Source organism: Chrysochloris asiatica, unplaced genomic scaffold (assembly GCF_000296735.1).
Source record: "Chrysochloris asiatica unplaced genomic scaffold, ChrAsi1.0 scaffold00002, whole genome shotgun sequence".
In the NCBI taxonomy this organism is placed as follows: Eukaryota; Metazoa; Chordata; class Mammalia; order Afrosoricida; family Chrysochloridae; genus Chrysochloris; species Chrysochloris asiatica.
The window spans coordinates 38,205,789-38,222,962 of NW_006408520.1; the positions used below are offsets into that span (position 1 = coordinate 38,205,789).

General features: G+C 38.6%; 1 pseudogene; it reads right to left on the reverse strand.

Moving 5' to 3' along the window:
* Window positions 1-2,055: 2,055 nt before the first annotated feature.
* On the reverse strand, window positions 2,056-2,370 carry LOC102838622 (annotated as a pseudogene).
* Window positions 2,371-17,174: the final 14,804 nt, after the last annotated feature.

Genomic DNA, 17,174 nt, shown 5'->3' on the forward strand with positions numbered 1-17,174 from the left:
GTAGTGGTTATGTGCAGTGGAGTCAGTTCTGAATCATAGTGATCCTGTACAGGGTTTCCGAGGCTGTAAATCTTTACAAGAGCAGAAAGCCTCATCTTTCTCCCACTGAACAGCTGGTAGTTTCAAACTGCTGACTTTAAGGTTCGCACCCCAGGAATTGTTTTGTTTGTTTGTTTTGTTAAGTGCCTTCCAGTCATTTCTGACGCATAGCAACCCTATATAGGGTTTCCTAGGAGCGAGCGGCTGGTGCCTATGAACCTCCAATCCTTGAAGTTCAAACGTACCTTATGGTACAGTGCATTATACCACAGCGCTATACCAGGATGCTGGCCCCAGAAACTGTTGTTGGTGTTGTTAAGTTCCCTTGAGTTGGTTCCCAACCATAGCCGCCTTGTGTAGTGTTTCTGAGGAGCGGTTGTTCAGCTTGAACCTCTGACCTTGTGGTTCAAACGCATTAACCCATAGCGTCATACCAGGCCCCAGGAATTTGCTGTTGTTGTTAAATGCCATCGAGTTGGTTCTGACCCATAGCAACCCTGTATAGTGTTTCTGAGGAGTGGCTGCTGAGCTTGAACCCATGACCTTGTGGTTCAAATGACTTTGCAGTCCAGCCCATTAACCCACAGTGCCACACCAGGGCCCCAGGAATTATTTGCTTCAAATTCAGAGTCATTCCCTCCAATTCAGAAATCTATGTACATAAAATCCGAGAGAAGTGGGGAAAGCCTAGCAGAGTCTGTGTGAACTGTGAAAACTACTCTGAATACAAAATCCTTTATTGTTATTATCAACGCTGGCAGAACCCCATCTCTTTCCGTCTTTTAACAAAACCTGCTAGCCCTTTCCTGTCCCTACCAGGAAAGCTACTAATAACCAAATAACCAGAGCAGAGTGCAGACAAACACTATCCTCAATTACGAAAGATATCTTAACTTCTTTATGTTGTTGTTACGTGCTGTGGAGTTGGTTCGGAGTCATAGCGACTCTGTACAGGGTTGGAGGCTGTAAATCTTTACGGAAGCAGAGAGCCTCATCTTTCTCCTGCGTAACAGCTGGTAGTTTGGAACTGCTGACCTTGAGGTTCGCAGCCCAATTGGTAAGCACTACGGTATCAGAGCTCCTCTAACTTCTTTATAGATCCATCTACTGTTTTCTAATTATGAGCATATGGCTCACACTTTGACCTCAGATTTTACAGTCCTTACCCCTGTGACCACATCACCTCAAATTGTATGATCCCCTGCTCTAATTGCTAGCTGGCAAAATAACTCTGATAGTGTCTCCATAGAGTGAGAACATCATATACAGTTAATAAAATAGCTTCTGTTTTCTTTTCGTATTTGAGTGATATGGTGCTAAATGTTGTTGGTAAGCTGTTAAGTTAGTTGTGACTCATAATGAACCTGTGTAGCTCTTCTGAGGAGCGACTGGTAAATTTGAACTGCTGACGTTGTGGCTCATACGGACTTTGCGGTCCTGTGGTTATCCTACAGCACCACACATTTCTATAAATTCCCTCCTTTAGACTATATAACAATTCTAAAGAATAAATAACTCCTGATTTTGTAGGCAGATTAAATTACTAACAGTACTGACACAGAACTACTCTGATAGAGCCTAAAAAAACTTTTTTTTTTTAAACCAAAGAGGATTTATTTTGAACTGAGACTTTCCCTTGAAGACATGACTAAACTTTGTCACTACTACCCACCCCCATCCATCTCATAGAAGGGTTAATACAGTGAAATGTTATAAAGTAGACATGAACATCTTAGAGGATTGGAACCAACATTAACTGACAACTTTCTTCTAAGCCATCATAAAAATGTTTAAGTAGAAAAAAAAAGAAAAGAAAAAGGAAAAGTGGAGAGCAATGGGGATTTTAGATTGAACAAAATCCTCATATGTCATCTAATACATTCAATCCTGGCTAGAGTGTAACAAAATGGAAACAGGACTACTATAATACAAAACTCCCACTACAATGCACTGTACACACCTGTGTTCCAAGCCCACCCCCACCCCCACCCCAGCCCCTTAATGCTTCCAACTCAACTATTTTCCAGCCTGTTGAGCCTGCCAACAAAGGAGCACATAGATCTTCTCCTTAATTCAATCTTTGTTGTAAGGTTGTTATGTCTGGGTATCAGCTCTGTAAACAAGACAGTTGAGGTCTGCCAGATTATCAATAAAATCAAACAACTGACTGATATCATATGTGATTGAGGGACTGTTGGGATTCATTCTCTTCAGATGTTCTTCATACATTTTGCAAACACCTTCCATGCATTCATTCACAGATTCATAGTCAGCATAAATTCTTCCTTCTGGCCTCTTGGTAGGCTGTATTAGCAAAATAGTGTAAGACATCGTGCCAAACTCTTTTGCTACAGCCGCTGCCGATACAACCGCCACACACGAACTCAGCCGCAAATCACCTTTTGAAATAGACATGATTCCTTGCCTTGGTGGTATTTAGTGATACCATCTGAACAAGTTCCTGTGTCCTGTTCTATGTGGGTCCCTCACCCATATCATGAGCCCAACAGATAGATTCATGAATCATGTCAGCAGTCACCACTACTTTTAACATTATTTGCAATGTCAGAACTAAATCTTGATCAATAAATAGAAGCAACTCTAGTCTATGCTTAATAATAGATGAAACAGCTAATTGACCTATGCAGAAACTTAAAATGCACAGAGAAATTATAAAAGTGTAAAAAGAATTATTACTTGTCTTATATCCCATATAGTCTCCACAGCAGGATGTGTTTTCCCAACACGTGTCCCATGAAAGTTGTAAAAACCAAGTGGAGGCCAAATATGACTTCATCTGGCTACACAAGGGAGAAGGAGAATCAACTCAAAAATTGCCCAAGGCCAATTCCTATGAAGTAGAGGTCAGGCACACCTCCACCATACAACCTTCTTTACCTTATTCTGAACCAACCATCCCTTCCACAATACTCTCTGCTTCACATTTGGGTTCAACAATCCATTGCAATGGCCACAGAGAACTCATAACAATACTCATGATTATGGGGTTTATTAGGGAAAGTGACCAGGTTACTGTTCAGGATGAAAACCAACTCAAGACAGAGCAGTTGTCCAATCAGGAACACCTCTTGGTCTTTGTTTTCTTAGCCATGTGGCCCCCTTGGCCTCTGCTCTTCTCAGTCTTTTAGCCAATCTGTAAATGCCCAAAAGGCACATTCTTCAAGTCAGTCTCCTGCCCTTAAGCACTCAGTTTTACTCAGTCTGTGGACCAGGAGCCCACAACTGCTCTGTCTCTTCATGCTGGCACTTCTGCCAGCACTGCTGTTCGAAGTAGGGATCTCACACTCTTCTCATGCTCTTCTTTCTTGATGGTCCTGGAATCATCTGTTCCTGCTCTTGAGATAGCTCCTTTTAAACCTAGAGGGGATGGCAAAGCTAACCAATCCCAGCCTTAGAGTCCTGTACACCTTACTGGAATCATTACACCCAATGTCTTTTTAATTCCCACCAAGAAAAGCTATATCAAATAAATTCTAGGTACCATAAAAAGTAACCCAATTAATAAGAGGTGTTAGGTATCTCAACACGTAAAATAAAATTCAAAGATTTGTAATTATATAAAATGCCATACTCTGCCCAACTCAAAAAAAAAATAAGAAAGAAAAAAAGAAAATGTACAGTCTACAGCTCTTGATTAGTTGGCCTCATAGATGTATCAGGAAAGAAGAATGCTATCTCCTCTCTCTAACGTTTTGATCTGCTCCCCACCAGAGTTTATTTCATTTTCTCAAACCAACAAAAAGAATAAAACAAGGTCATCAAAGCTGTAGTCATTCCCTTCGCAGTCTTCCCTGACTTGACATCCTTTTTATTGCTAAGTCTAATCATATAAGATTTCTATTTAATAAATTACAGAAGTACTACTACTAATTGTTACAGCACTTTTTAGAAAAATGTCCTTTTCTTTACATTAAACAATGGTTTTTACTAGATGCTTTACAACAGTTATGTTACCTGGTTATAATTAGAATTCCAGATTGCACTAGCAGTTATGACCTCTATATCAGTACACAGAAGGAGCTTTGCAGTTGACATGGCTAATTTGCAGGAAAAGAGGAGTCAGTTTTGAGACAGTCCTTATGCCATGCAAAATATTACTAGAAATCTTATTAGGCTTTAAGTAGACATTGTGCTATATCATGAATACGAATACTATTAGTTCTCAAGTTTGCCCACAAATTGTATAATCACTAAAGCCACTGTAGGGCTTACATAGAAAACAAAAGTGACAGCATTTGTCATATTGATCCTTACCTACAAACAAAGAATTTGTATCTTTTCTCTCCACAGCAATTTTTTTTTTAAATGACATTCAGTACCAACTTAAGAAACTGAATAACATTTTCAGAATCAGAGTTAGCATTTAAGCTGTTGCTAGGCATTTTAAGGGGAGCACGGTGGCTCCACAGAATAAGCACTGGACTGCAAACCACATGTGTCAATGGTTTGAGCCCACCAATCGCTGAGCCTTCCAACTGTAGAGAAAGATGAGGCTTTCTGCTCCTGCAAAGATAGGCAGCCTCAGAAACCCTTTATAAAGGGTCCCTATATGAATCAGAACTGATTCAATGGCACACAACGGATAACAAAGGCATTTTAAGATATGAAGGAAGTAGCCTTTTGTGCTTGTTTGGTGGATTTTGACTCATAGTTACCCTATAGAACAGAGTAGAACTGCCCCATAGGATTCCCAACGCTATAATCTTTCTGGAAGCTGTGGCTAGTGGATGTGATATGCTAGTATTTAGCCCAGAACTTAACCATTGCACCATAATATACTATATTTTACTTCTCTTCTCTAACAGTATGGAATGATAACTAGTTTTAACCAGTTTATGACTGGTTACGATTTTTTTTTCCGCAAGTCAGCTGGGAATGCTGAACTTCAGAACTATATAATGTTTTTATATCTTGAATGGACTTTGAAGATTCCTGAATCTGCATGTGTCATGTGCCATGAACTAAGGCCCAGAGAGGCCAAATATGATTCTGCCTTTTCTTTTCTTTACCAAATACATTATTTTTCTAATCTGACAAGAAGCCTATTAAAGATGTCTTCTATGAATAAGAATAGAACAATATATCATGAATGCAGTCAATTATTGTTCACTAAGTTGTTTGCGCTTGAATAAGAGTAGCTTAAGAATTGCTTTTCTATCACTCCATTTACTGGACATTTCACCTGATAAAATAGTGAATATGTCCTATACTATTGGCTCATGATTCTTCTCACCAACACAGTAATTCAAGTCAAATTCTTGCCTAATTAGCATAGGAAGAGATGGATGTGTTTTAAATAGCCACAGAATATATTATTGTGGCAATAGCATTTTTTTCCCTCCTTGATTCTAGGTTTCTTTCTGTATTTGGTAACTGCCAGAAGTCTCATCAAGAAGACAAAGATGCGCTCATGTTTCTTTCACAGCGGAGCTCCAATCTATAGTAACCAATATAAATGTGGCTTTCCATTTCAGAATTCAGTTAGAACATTGCTGCTTTATTATCTTGAATAACAAAAACATTAAACATGGTTTGTTTCAGGATGCTTTGCTTATCTTTCCTTTCAAAGACGTGTCTGTCATCGTCCCTTAATCTAAATCATTTACCTGTATGTGGAAATTATTCCTCCCCATTTTCTATGATAATGTAACCACAGGTCTTTCTCTTGCTTTTTTAATTAACCTCTCCAATTGGCTTTGTTTCCATCTCAAACAAGCTCAGGTTTCCCCTGTTTCAAATAAACTTCTGCAAATTGTGCTCCATTCAAAAGGCAAAAACCTTTCTGATCACTTCTAATGTAATTTTTAGGATTGATCTTGAACTAGTCCATTCTTGAGATTCTTTTCTGCCTTGATTTCAGTGATGATAAGCAATCTTATTTTCCTACTTTTTTTCCCTTGGTTTTCTATCATGAATCTCGGTCACCTTTCTCAGGATTGTGACCTTCCATTTTTTATTCTTCAAGCATTCTTCTGAATCTCATGATGATTCAAATTACTACCTTTCACTGCTCTTCTATATGGATGAGTAGTCCTATGTTGCTCAAGGAAAATCCAATGTTGGAACAAACTGCTTCTAAATTTTTGGATTGCTCATGCAATAATCCAAACCATGCTCTCAACCTAGGCAGCAATTTCACAACCTAGACTTATTCCATCTATGAGGACCTCAGAATCCTTCACTAAATCCCCTGCATCTAATTAGTACTAGAAAGAGACTCCATAAGGAATTATGCAGGAGTCCTGTTTACATTTTAGTTTTTTGGACCTAACCTGGAGGTGACATCCATTACTTTGCCCATAACTCAGTGATATGGTTCCGTCTAACTAGAAATGAGGCTGAAATGTGGGATCAATCTTTACCAAAAAGGAACTAGAAATGAGTTCAAGTGACTACATGACTCTCAAATCCATTTCTATTTTTGAGTTATACCTGAGCATACAATGTGTGGTGCTGTGGGTTAATGCACTGGACTGTAAAGTCCGTTTGAACTGCAAACCCAGCTCACCAGCTGCTCCTCAGAAACCCTATACAGGGTTGGAGCCAACTCGATGGTACTTAACAACAATAACAGCCAAATATCTGGGTGGATTTTCTCATATTTATCTCCAATTTGTTGCTGTTGTTATGTGCCGTAAAGTTGGTTCCAACCCTTAGCAACTCTATTTACAACAGAACAAAACACAACCCAGTCCTGCACCATTTGCACAATTGCCTAAAGTATGAAAGATGAAGTCTGGCCATTTAGGCTTCTAAAGAGCATTCTGGTTGCATTTCTTCCAACACAGATTTGTTTGTTCTTCAGGCAGTCCATAGTACCTTTAATATTCGTCTCCAAAACTCAAATGCATCAATTCTTCTATGGTCTTCCTTATTCATTATATAACTTTTGCATGCATATAAGGCTATTGAAAATACCATGGTTTGGGTGAGGCATACTTTAGTCCTCAAACTGACATCTTTGCTCTTGAATTCGTTAAAGAAGTCTTATACAGCAAATTTGTCTAATGCAACACATCATTTGATTTGACTGCTGCTTCCATGAGTGTTGATAGTGGATCCAAGCAAAATAAATATTTTACAACTTCAGTCTTTTCTCCATTTATCTTGATGTTGTTTATTAGTCCAGTATTGAGGATTTTTGTTTCCTATACATTGAGGTGCAACCCATACCCAAGGCTGTGGTCTTTGATCTTCATCAGTCAGTATTTTAAATATTTTATGCCTTCAGCAAGCAAGGTTGTATCATCTGTATATTGTAGGTTGAATATTGCAGATTGTTTATGAGTCTTCCTCCAATCCTAATGCCATGTTCTTCTTAATCCAGCATCTAGTATTAGCTTCTCATTATACAGGTTGAATAAATATGGTGAAAGAATACAACCCTAGTGCATACCTTTCCCGATTTTAAGCCATTCAATGTCTCTTTGTTCTGTTCGAATGACTTTTCTTGGCCTATGTACAAGTTCCTCATAAGCACAATTAAGTATGCAGGAATACTCATCTCCACAATGTTGTTCATAGGTTGTCATGATCCACACAGTCAAAAGTCTTTGCATATTCAATAAAGCACAGGCAAACAACTTTCTGGTACTTTCTGTTTCCAGCCAAGACCCATCTGACATCAGCAACGATATTGCTTGTTACACATCCTTGCATGAATCCGGATTGAACCTCTGGCAGTTCCCAGTCAATATACTGTTGCAGTCATTAATGAATTATCCTTAGCTAAATTTTACTTCAGTGTTATATTAATGATACTGCCCAATGATTTCTGCATTCCATTGGGTCTCCTCTCTTGGCAATGGGCACAAACATGAATCCCTTCCAAATTTCTTGACGTAGAAAAGTGCCTCCAGTGCTGCAGCCGTTTGATGAAAGATTTCAATCTGTATCCCCTCAATTCTCATAGCATTGTTCTTTGCCAATGCCTTCAGACTTCTTCCTTCAGAACCATTGTCTCTTAATCATATGCTACCTCTTGAAATGATTGAACATGGACCATTTATTTTTAGCAAAGTCATTCTTTGTATTCCTTTACCTTCTTTTGATGCTTTCTGCACCACTCGAAATTTTGTCCAAAGAATCCTTCGGTATTTCAGGTTGAGGCTTGAATTTTTACTCAAGTCTTTCAGCTTGAGAAATGCTGAGCATATTCTTCCCTTTTAGTTTTATAACTCCATATCTTTGCACATTGCATAATCATACTTGACTTTGTCCTGCTGAGACACCCTTTGAACTTTTCTGTTCAGTTCTTTTACTTTTGCTTTAGCATCTCTATGCTGCAGAGGAAGTTTGAATCTTTTCTGACATCCATTTTGGTGTTTTCTTTCTTCCTTGTCTTCTTACTGACATTGTACTTTCTTCCTGCATGATATTTTTGATGTCATTCCACAACACTTTTGGTTTCTGTAATTAGTGTCTAATGCATCAAATGAGTTCTTGAGATGATCTCTAAATTCAGGTATGATATATTCAATGTCACATTTTGGCTCTTGTGGACTTGTTATCATTTTCTTCACCTTCAGCCTGAACTTGCATATTAGCAATTAATATTCTGTTCCACAATCTGCCCCTGGCCTTGTGTGGCTGACGATATGGACCTTTTCCACAGATGTAATCAATTAGATTTCTGTGTATCCCTTCTGGTTATGCCCATGTGAATAATCATTCTTTATGTTGTTTAAAAAAGTATGTTGTTGAGTACCATGGAGTCAGTTCCAACTCATAGTGATCCTGCACAGGGTTTCTGAGGCTATAAATCTTTACAGGAGCAGAACACCTCATATTTCTCCTGTAGAACCACTGGTAGTTTCGAACTAGTGACCTTGTGGTAGGCAGCCTGACTCGCAACCACTATGCTACCAGAGCTCCTTAAAAAAGTGTATGCAATGATAAAATCATTGGTGTATCATGTGGTCTCCAGCATCATTTCTATTACCAAGACCATATTTTTCCACTACTGATCCTTCCCTGTTTACAACCTTTGCATGCTAATCACCAGTAATCATCAGTACATCTTGACTGTATGTTTGATCAATTTCAGACAAGAAGTTGTTATAATTCTTCAATTTCATCATAACTGGCTTTAGTGGTTGGCACATAAATTTGAATAACAGTGATATTAATTGGTCTTCCTGAATGTTGTTGTTAAATACTCAATTCTGCCTCAGGGTGACCCTGTATAGAGTTTCCAAGGGGCAGCTAGTGAGCTTGAACCATGGGCCTTGTGATTCAAACAACCTTGTGGTCCAGTGAGTATCCTACAGCATGACACCAGGACTCCAGGTCTTCCTGATAGGCATATTGATATTATCTTTCACAGACACCATTATACGTGAAGATCTTGAAATGTTCTTTTTGATGATTACTGTGGTACTATGCCTCTTCAATTTGTCAGTCCTGGCATAGTAAATCATGTGATTGTTAGATTCAAAATGGTCAAGACCAGTCCATTTCAGCTGACTAATGCCTGGGATATCAATGTTTATGCATTCCATTTCATTTTTGTCAACTTCCAATTTTCCAAGATTCATATTTTGTGCATTCCATGTTCCAATTCTTAATGAATGCTTGCAGCTGTTTCTCCACATTTTTGAGTTGTGCCCCATCAGCACATGAATGTCCTAAAGCTTTACTTCATTCTCCTCATCATGGCCATCTCTACTTGAGGAGGCAGCTCTTCTGCTGCCATAGTTTCAGTGCCTTCCAATTTGAGGGGCTCATCTGCCAGCACGATAAATGAGAAAATTCTGGTGCTATTCACTATGCTGCTCTTTGACTGTTTCACAGCTATTTATAAGGTGTTTAATGGCTAAACGTTTAGAAGTTGTCTGCTTCTCCTTCTTCCTAGTCTGTGTTCATCTGGAAGCTCAGCTGAACCCTGTCCAGGCATTCAAAATACTGGTGACAAGACTTCCAGCCTCGTAGCAACATGAAAATCACCACAATGCTACAAGCTGACAAAGGAGTAGTAGTCTCCAACTTAAGATGTTCACAGTTGATTTAATGAGAAACATAAGCTTAATAAAATCTAAATTCCATTTTTTTGTATGAGAACTATGAGTATTAGAGAGATTGAATAAAATATTACTGGCCATCCATACACTGTCAGATGTTAATACAGAGGAAACTCTGCTTGGTACAAATGGTTAATGTTCAGCTGTTGACAAAATGTTTGTTGGTTTGAGCCTACCTAAAGGTGCTTCAAAAGAAAGGCCTGTTGATCACCTTCCAGGAAAGTAAACCATTGAAATCCTTTGGAGGACAGTCTTACTCTCGCACTCGTGGGGTCACCATGGGTTGAAAAGATAATGATGATACTGGTTTTACTAAAGCAGATCACTTTTCATTATTTCCTGTGTCCAACAAAGCCCGTGTGCCCCTTGACTAGCATTTATCTCATTTGGTTTTTCACTCTCCCTACCTCTCTCACACACATTTCCTACACTCAGTCCCGCCTTCTCACTCTTTCTTTCCGGGTCTCTTATTCTCCTCCTATTGTTATCTTGTTTTTCTTTTTCCAAAATAGCTCCCCATTCCTGAAAGTCTCTATTTCTCCTTTTGGTTTCATTGATTTTCTATGTCACATTACATTTGAAAGTCAATATCATGTAGTGATAGGGAGGCAGGATTTCCCAGTAGGAACAGGTAAAAGGAGAAGCACATCTAGCTATAAGAAGAAAAACTCAAGAAGACCTTGAAATAAACGGTCGAGTAAATCAGATGAGTTGGAAAATCAAAAGAGCCAATATGGTCAAATACCACAGGAAAGGTAATTAAAATGATAAATTAACTGAGCTTGACAGTTTAAAATTCCATTGACCTTTGTTGTTACCATTTCCATTGATTAGTAAGGACAGATGCCTTATTACAAGGCACTGAAGAGAGAGTAGAGGATGGAGAGGTGGAGAAATTATAAATTATTTGTTGAAGGACTTTAGCTTTTATATTAGTTTTGTAAGGCTGCTATATAAACTGCCACAAAATGAATGGATTTAAACAACAGAAATTTATTGTCTTACAGTTTAGGAGGCTAGAAGCAGGTTCATATTTTCTCCCAAGGACTTTAGGGAAAGCTCTTTTACTGTCCCTCTCAGCTCCGATAGTCTCAGGTACAACATGGTTTGCATCTCTAGCATAACTCCAGTCGCATGACCATCTGTTTTAGTTACCTTGTGTGACTGAAACACAAACACTGCAAGTAGTTAGCTTAAAGACAAAAAGTTTATTTTCTTATCATGCTGGAGGATAAAAAGTCAAAATTCAGGGTGTGGTGATTTGGGGAAGTAACTGCCAGCTCTTCTTGTAGATTCATTTGTCTCTGTTGTCTGTCCTTTTCTTTCTCTTATGTGTGTCTCTATGTCCATTCTACTCATTTTATAACTCAGACATAAATAAACTTAGAATCTGTCCTGGTATGGCTCTGTGGAATAAATCACTGACTGCAAGTTTGGTTTGAACCATAAAGTCAGCGGTTCAAATTCACCAGCCAGGTCACTATGAGTTGGAACCAACTCAATATTGTTGTTGTTAGGCACCATCAAGTCAGCACCTACTCATAACGACCCTATGCACAGCAGAAGGATACACTGTCTGGTCCTAACCTCACAAATGTTGCTACATTTGGGTCCACTGATGCTGCCACTGTACCCATTCATCCTGCCTGGGGTCGTCCTCTTTTTCTTCTGCCTTCCACCTTACCAAACATGATATCCTTCTCTTTTTATCCCATTTGACAGCAATTAGCAACAACAACAAATATACTGATATAACTAAATTAACATAACAACAAAACCCTATTTCCAAACAGGATCATATTAATAGGTATGTTGTTAAGTCAGTTCTGACTCATTGTGACCCTGGGTTTCTGAGGCTTATAATGTTTATGGGAGCAGAAAGCCTCATCTTCTGTGGAGTGGCTGATGGACTGGAACGACAGATATTGTGGTCCTCAGACCAGTGTTATCATATGGAGCCACGGTTGTTTTTGTTGTTGTTAAGTGCCGTCGAGTCGGTTCCGACCCATAGCGACCCTTGTACAGGGTTTCCGAGGGTGTAAATCTTTACGGGAGTAGAAAGCCTCATCTTTCTCCCGTGGAGCGGCTGGTAGTTTCGAACCGCTGACCTTAAGGTTCGCAGCCCGATTCGTAACCACTACGCTACCAGAGCTCCTTCTAATAGGTATTGTTGTTGTCATTAGTGCTGTCAAGTGGTTCTGACTTATAGAAACCCTGTATAGGGTTTCTCAGGAGCAGCTGGTGTGTTTGAACAGCTGACTTTGCTTCTATCCGAACTTGCTATGACGCTGAACAGGTTCCAACAGAGTTTGCACACTTAGATACACTAGGAGGAAATGCTTGATGATCTATTTCCAAAAATCAGGTAATGAAAATACTATAGAATCACAACAGTATAATCTACAACAAATCATGGAGTTGGCACAGGACCAGGTAGTATTTATTTATTTTCATTTTACCTGGTGTCACCATGAGTAAGGGGACAATGTGACAGTTGTCAACAACAACAACAACAACAAGAGAATCAATAAATAGGGGAGTAGAATGATAGAAGATTTTAGAATTTTAGAACACATAGCCAAGGAAGCTGACAATTGGGATGAGATTTGATGACAGTACCAAAGTAAATTATTCCATTATTTTAGGGAAGATCATTTTAGACAGAAGAACTCACAATACAAAATCACTGAGGCCTATGTAGGCTTATTAAGTTTGAGCAACTCTAAGAAATCCAATATGAGCACAATGAAGAAGAGTGAGACTCATTAGATACAATGAGACGAGAATGGGAGGAACAGATTAAATGCTATTAGAGGGTGTTGTTGTGACTGTTGTTAAGTGCTGCCAAGTCAGTTCTGACTCCTGTTGTTGTTGGTGGTGGTGTTTGTGTTCCATTGAGTTGGTTCCGACTCATAGTGATCCTGTTTAGGGTCTCTGAGAATGTAAATCTTTATGGGAGCAGAAAGACTCATCTTTCTCCTGAGGAACGACTGGTAGTATCAAACTGCTGTCCTTGAGGTTGACAGCCCAACTTGTAACCTCTATGCTACCAGAGCTCCTTGTTGTTGTTGTTAAGTGACCTCAAGTCAGTTCCTTCTCATAGCCACCCTATGTTGTTGTTGTTAGGTGCCATCAAGTCAGTACCAACCCATAGAGACCTTATGCACAGCAGAACGAAACACTGCCCAATCCTAGGCCAACCTCTCTACTGTTGCCATGCTTGAGTCCATTGATGTTGACACTTGGCCAATCCATCTCATTGGAGGGTCTTCCTCTTTTCCACTGACCCTCCACCTTACCGTAGATTAATAACAATCATTCAAACAAATGGAACAAGGGGATGGATACTAGGTTGTTTAAAATTAGGGAAGGTGTGTGTCAGATTTCTAACCTTTTATCATATATCAGCATGTCTGGGACATGATTCTCTGTGTTGGCAGTTATGTAATGATGTAATTTTGCAATTAACATAATGATGTAACATCTCCATGATGTGATTTGATGTGATCAGCCAATCAGCTGTAAGAGGATTAGGACTGAAAGTAACACCCTTACTCAAATCACAGCCCTAATTCAATGTTAGGGTTTTTCCTTGGATGTGGCCTGGATCATCTTTTATCTGTTGCTGTATGCTGTCAAGTCAATTACAACTCACATCGAACCTGTATAGGGTTTCCTGGTAAGTTTGAACTTCCAACCTTGCTGTTAGCAATCCAATGCTTATCCTACAGCTCCACATCATGGTGCTGTAAGATAAATAAACACTGGACCTGTTAACACAACTATACCTAAATCAAACCTGGCAGCTGCTCCTCAAAAACTCTATGCAGGGTAGCTATGAGTCAGAACAGACTCAACAGCACTAGACAACAACAAAATCAGCAAATGTCACTTTGAGGGCTAAGATGTGGTTGAACCAAACCACGTTATTTTCAGTTGTCTCCTATGCATGCGAAAGCAGGACAATGAATAAAGAAGACTGAAGAAGAAATGATGCATTTGAAATTTGGTTTTGACAAAGAATATTGAAATGCCAGAAGAATGAACAAATGTAACTTGGAAAAAGTACAGCCAGAATGCCCCTTAGAACAGAGAATGGAAAGACTTCATTAGACGTACATTGATGGGTTTACAGGAGAAACAAATGCCTGAAGAAGATGTCATTCTTGGTAAAGTAGAGGATCAATGAAAAAGAAGAAGACCCTCAATGAGATGGATTCACACAGTGGTGGTAATAATGGGTTGATACACAGCAATGATTGTGCGGATGACACAGGACCAGCCAGTGTTTTATTGAACAGGTTTAATTGCACATAGGTTGCTAAATCAGAAACTACTGAGTACACCTAATAACAATATGCATAACAACATAGAGAGAGCACCTGCAGAGCTGGAAAACTTTGTCAAACAATATAGAAAATAAATAATTAAGGTCTCAACTGAGCAATGATTGACAGAAAAAGAAAGAATGAGAGAAGAAATAAACTTGGTACGTTACAGTACTTTGATGGTGGTTGTGTGCCAGTGAGTTGGTTCTAAGTCATACTGATCCTGTAGGGGGTTTTCAAGGCTATAAATCTTAACGGATGTAGAAAGCTTACTTTTTTTCCTGCTGAGCAAATGTTATATTTGAACTATTGACCTTGCAGTTAGCAGTGCAGTTTATAATCCACTATCCTACAAGGACTCCTTTAATATACTTTGTTTTTGTTGTTGTTGTTAGGTTCCATTGAGTTGGTTCTGACTCAGAGTGTCTCTACATAGGATTTTCAAGGAGTGGCTGGTGAGTTTGAACTGCCAACCTTGTAGTTCAAACTGACCTTGCAGTCCAGTGTTAATCTTACAGCTCCATAAAAGCACAGGAAAATATAGTTGCTCATAGATTTGCTCATAAATTGGATTTAGAGTTAGAAACAGAGAGAAATTAAGTTTGACTTTGATACTTTCAGTTTGTGCAATTGCATGAATAAAGTGGTGCATCCAGCTACATAATAAATATAGGAAGTATTGAAATAGAAGAAACAGGTTAAATTTGAGAAATCTGTAAGGCATATAAGTGTGAATATCCAACACACAGGAAATTCAGACCTGTAATTTCTGAGAGATACTGGGGCTAGAGGTATTTAGAAATCATCAGGAGGTAGTTGGAAGTTAAAATTTTAATAGTAGACTAAATCCTCTTAGGGAGTGCCAAGTACGAAAAAAGAATATTCTAAGAAGGAACCATGAAAAAGTTATATACTGAGACGATTAGGATTGTACTAAGAATAGTCTCTTTTCCACTATGCTGATGTTTTGTTAAGTGCTGTCAAATTGTTCTGACTCATAGTGACCTGGTATGGGGTTTCCAAGGAACAGCTAGTATGTCTGAAACACCAACCTTGCAGTTAGCAATCCAGTGCTTATCCTAGAGTGCCACACAAGGACTTCTTAATATCTATACTTGATCCCTATTTCCTCAATCGTATCAACCAATAAGACCTGATAAAACTTATCTCCTAGAGTTAATTCTTAAAAAGATACTGTATTTTTTGCTTTTTCTCTTTCTTTTGAGTGTCAGATAATATCCTCAAGTTTCTCTTCTATACTTGTTGGCAGAAATTGCCAAGTGGTTGCACTTTACTGAATTTTTTCATCCTTAGTTATTAGTGACTGTGTTTAATTTGACGCTTCCCCAGTCTTAGTCCATCATCATCCATTTTGTGTTTCTACTAACTATAAGGAGAAACAAATTAAAGCCTTAACTTGAAATACCAAATGATTATTTTGGTAAAATATTGACTTATGAAGAAAGCATCAAAAGAAGATGGAAGGAATAAACAGAGTCACTATACCAAAAAGAAATGGTCAATGTTCAACCATTTCAAAAGGTAGCATATGATAAAAAGCCAATGATCCTGAAGGAAGATGTCCATGGTCCAGTAAAGTTATTTGCAAAGAACAAAGCTCCAGGAATTGATGCAAATTGAAATCTTTCAACAAACTGATGCGGCACTGGAGGCACTCACTCATCTATGCCAATAAATTTGGAAGACAGCTACCTAGTCACCCGATTAGAAGAAATCCATATTTGTGCTCATTCCAAAGAGAGATGACCCAATGGAATGTGAAAATCATAGGACAATATCATTAATATCACATGCAAGTAAAATTTTGCTGAAGATAATTCAAAAAATGACTGCAACAGTCCTTTGACAGGGAACTGGCTGAGGTTCAAGCTAGATCAGACAAGGATGGGAAAGGAGGGATATCATTGCTGATGTCATATGGATCTGGGTTGAAAGCAGAAAATACCAGAAAGATGTTTACCTGTATTTTATTGACTATGCAAAGACTTTTGATTGTGTGAATCATAACAAGCTATGGACAACACTGCAGAGAATGAGTATTCCAGAATACTTAATCATGAAATACATCCTGAAACAGAACAAGGAAACACGGAATGATTTAAAATCAGGACGTTTGTGCACCAGGGTTGTATTCTTTCACCATACTTATTCAATCTGAAGGTTGAGTAAATAATCCAAGATGCTGGGTTCTATGAAGAAGAACGTGGCATCAGGATTGGAGGAAGACTCATTAACAACGTGCAATATGCAGATGATACAACCTTGCTTGCTGAAAGCAAAAAGGACTTAAAATACTTACTGATGAAGATCAAAGACCATAGCCTTTGGTATGGGATGTACCTCAATGTAAAGAAAACAAAAATTATCACAGGTGGACCAATAAATAACATCATGAGAGAGAAAAGATTGATGTTGTCAATGACTTCAATTTGCTTGGATCCACCATCAACACTCATGGAAGCAGCAGTCAAGAAATCAAACGATGTATGCATTAGGAAAATCTGTTGCACAAGACCTCTTTAAAGTGTTCAAGAACAAAGACATCAGTAGACTTAAATGCATGTGGGGTCTTGGTGTGGTGCTATAGGATAAGTACTTGACTGCTAACTGCAAGGTAGGAAATTCAAACCCACCAGCTGCTCCTCAGAAACTCTATACAAAATCCTTATCAGTCAGAATTCACTCCATGGCACTTTACAACAACAACATATGCATGTGAAAGTTGAACAATGAACAAGGAAGATTG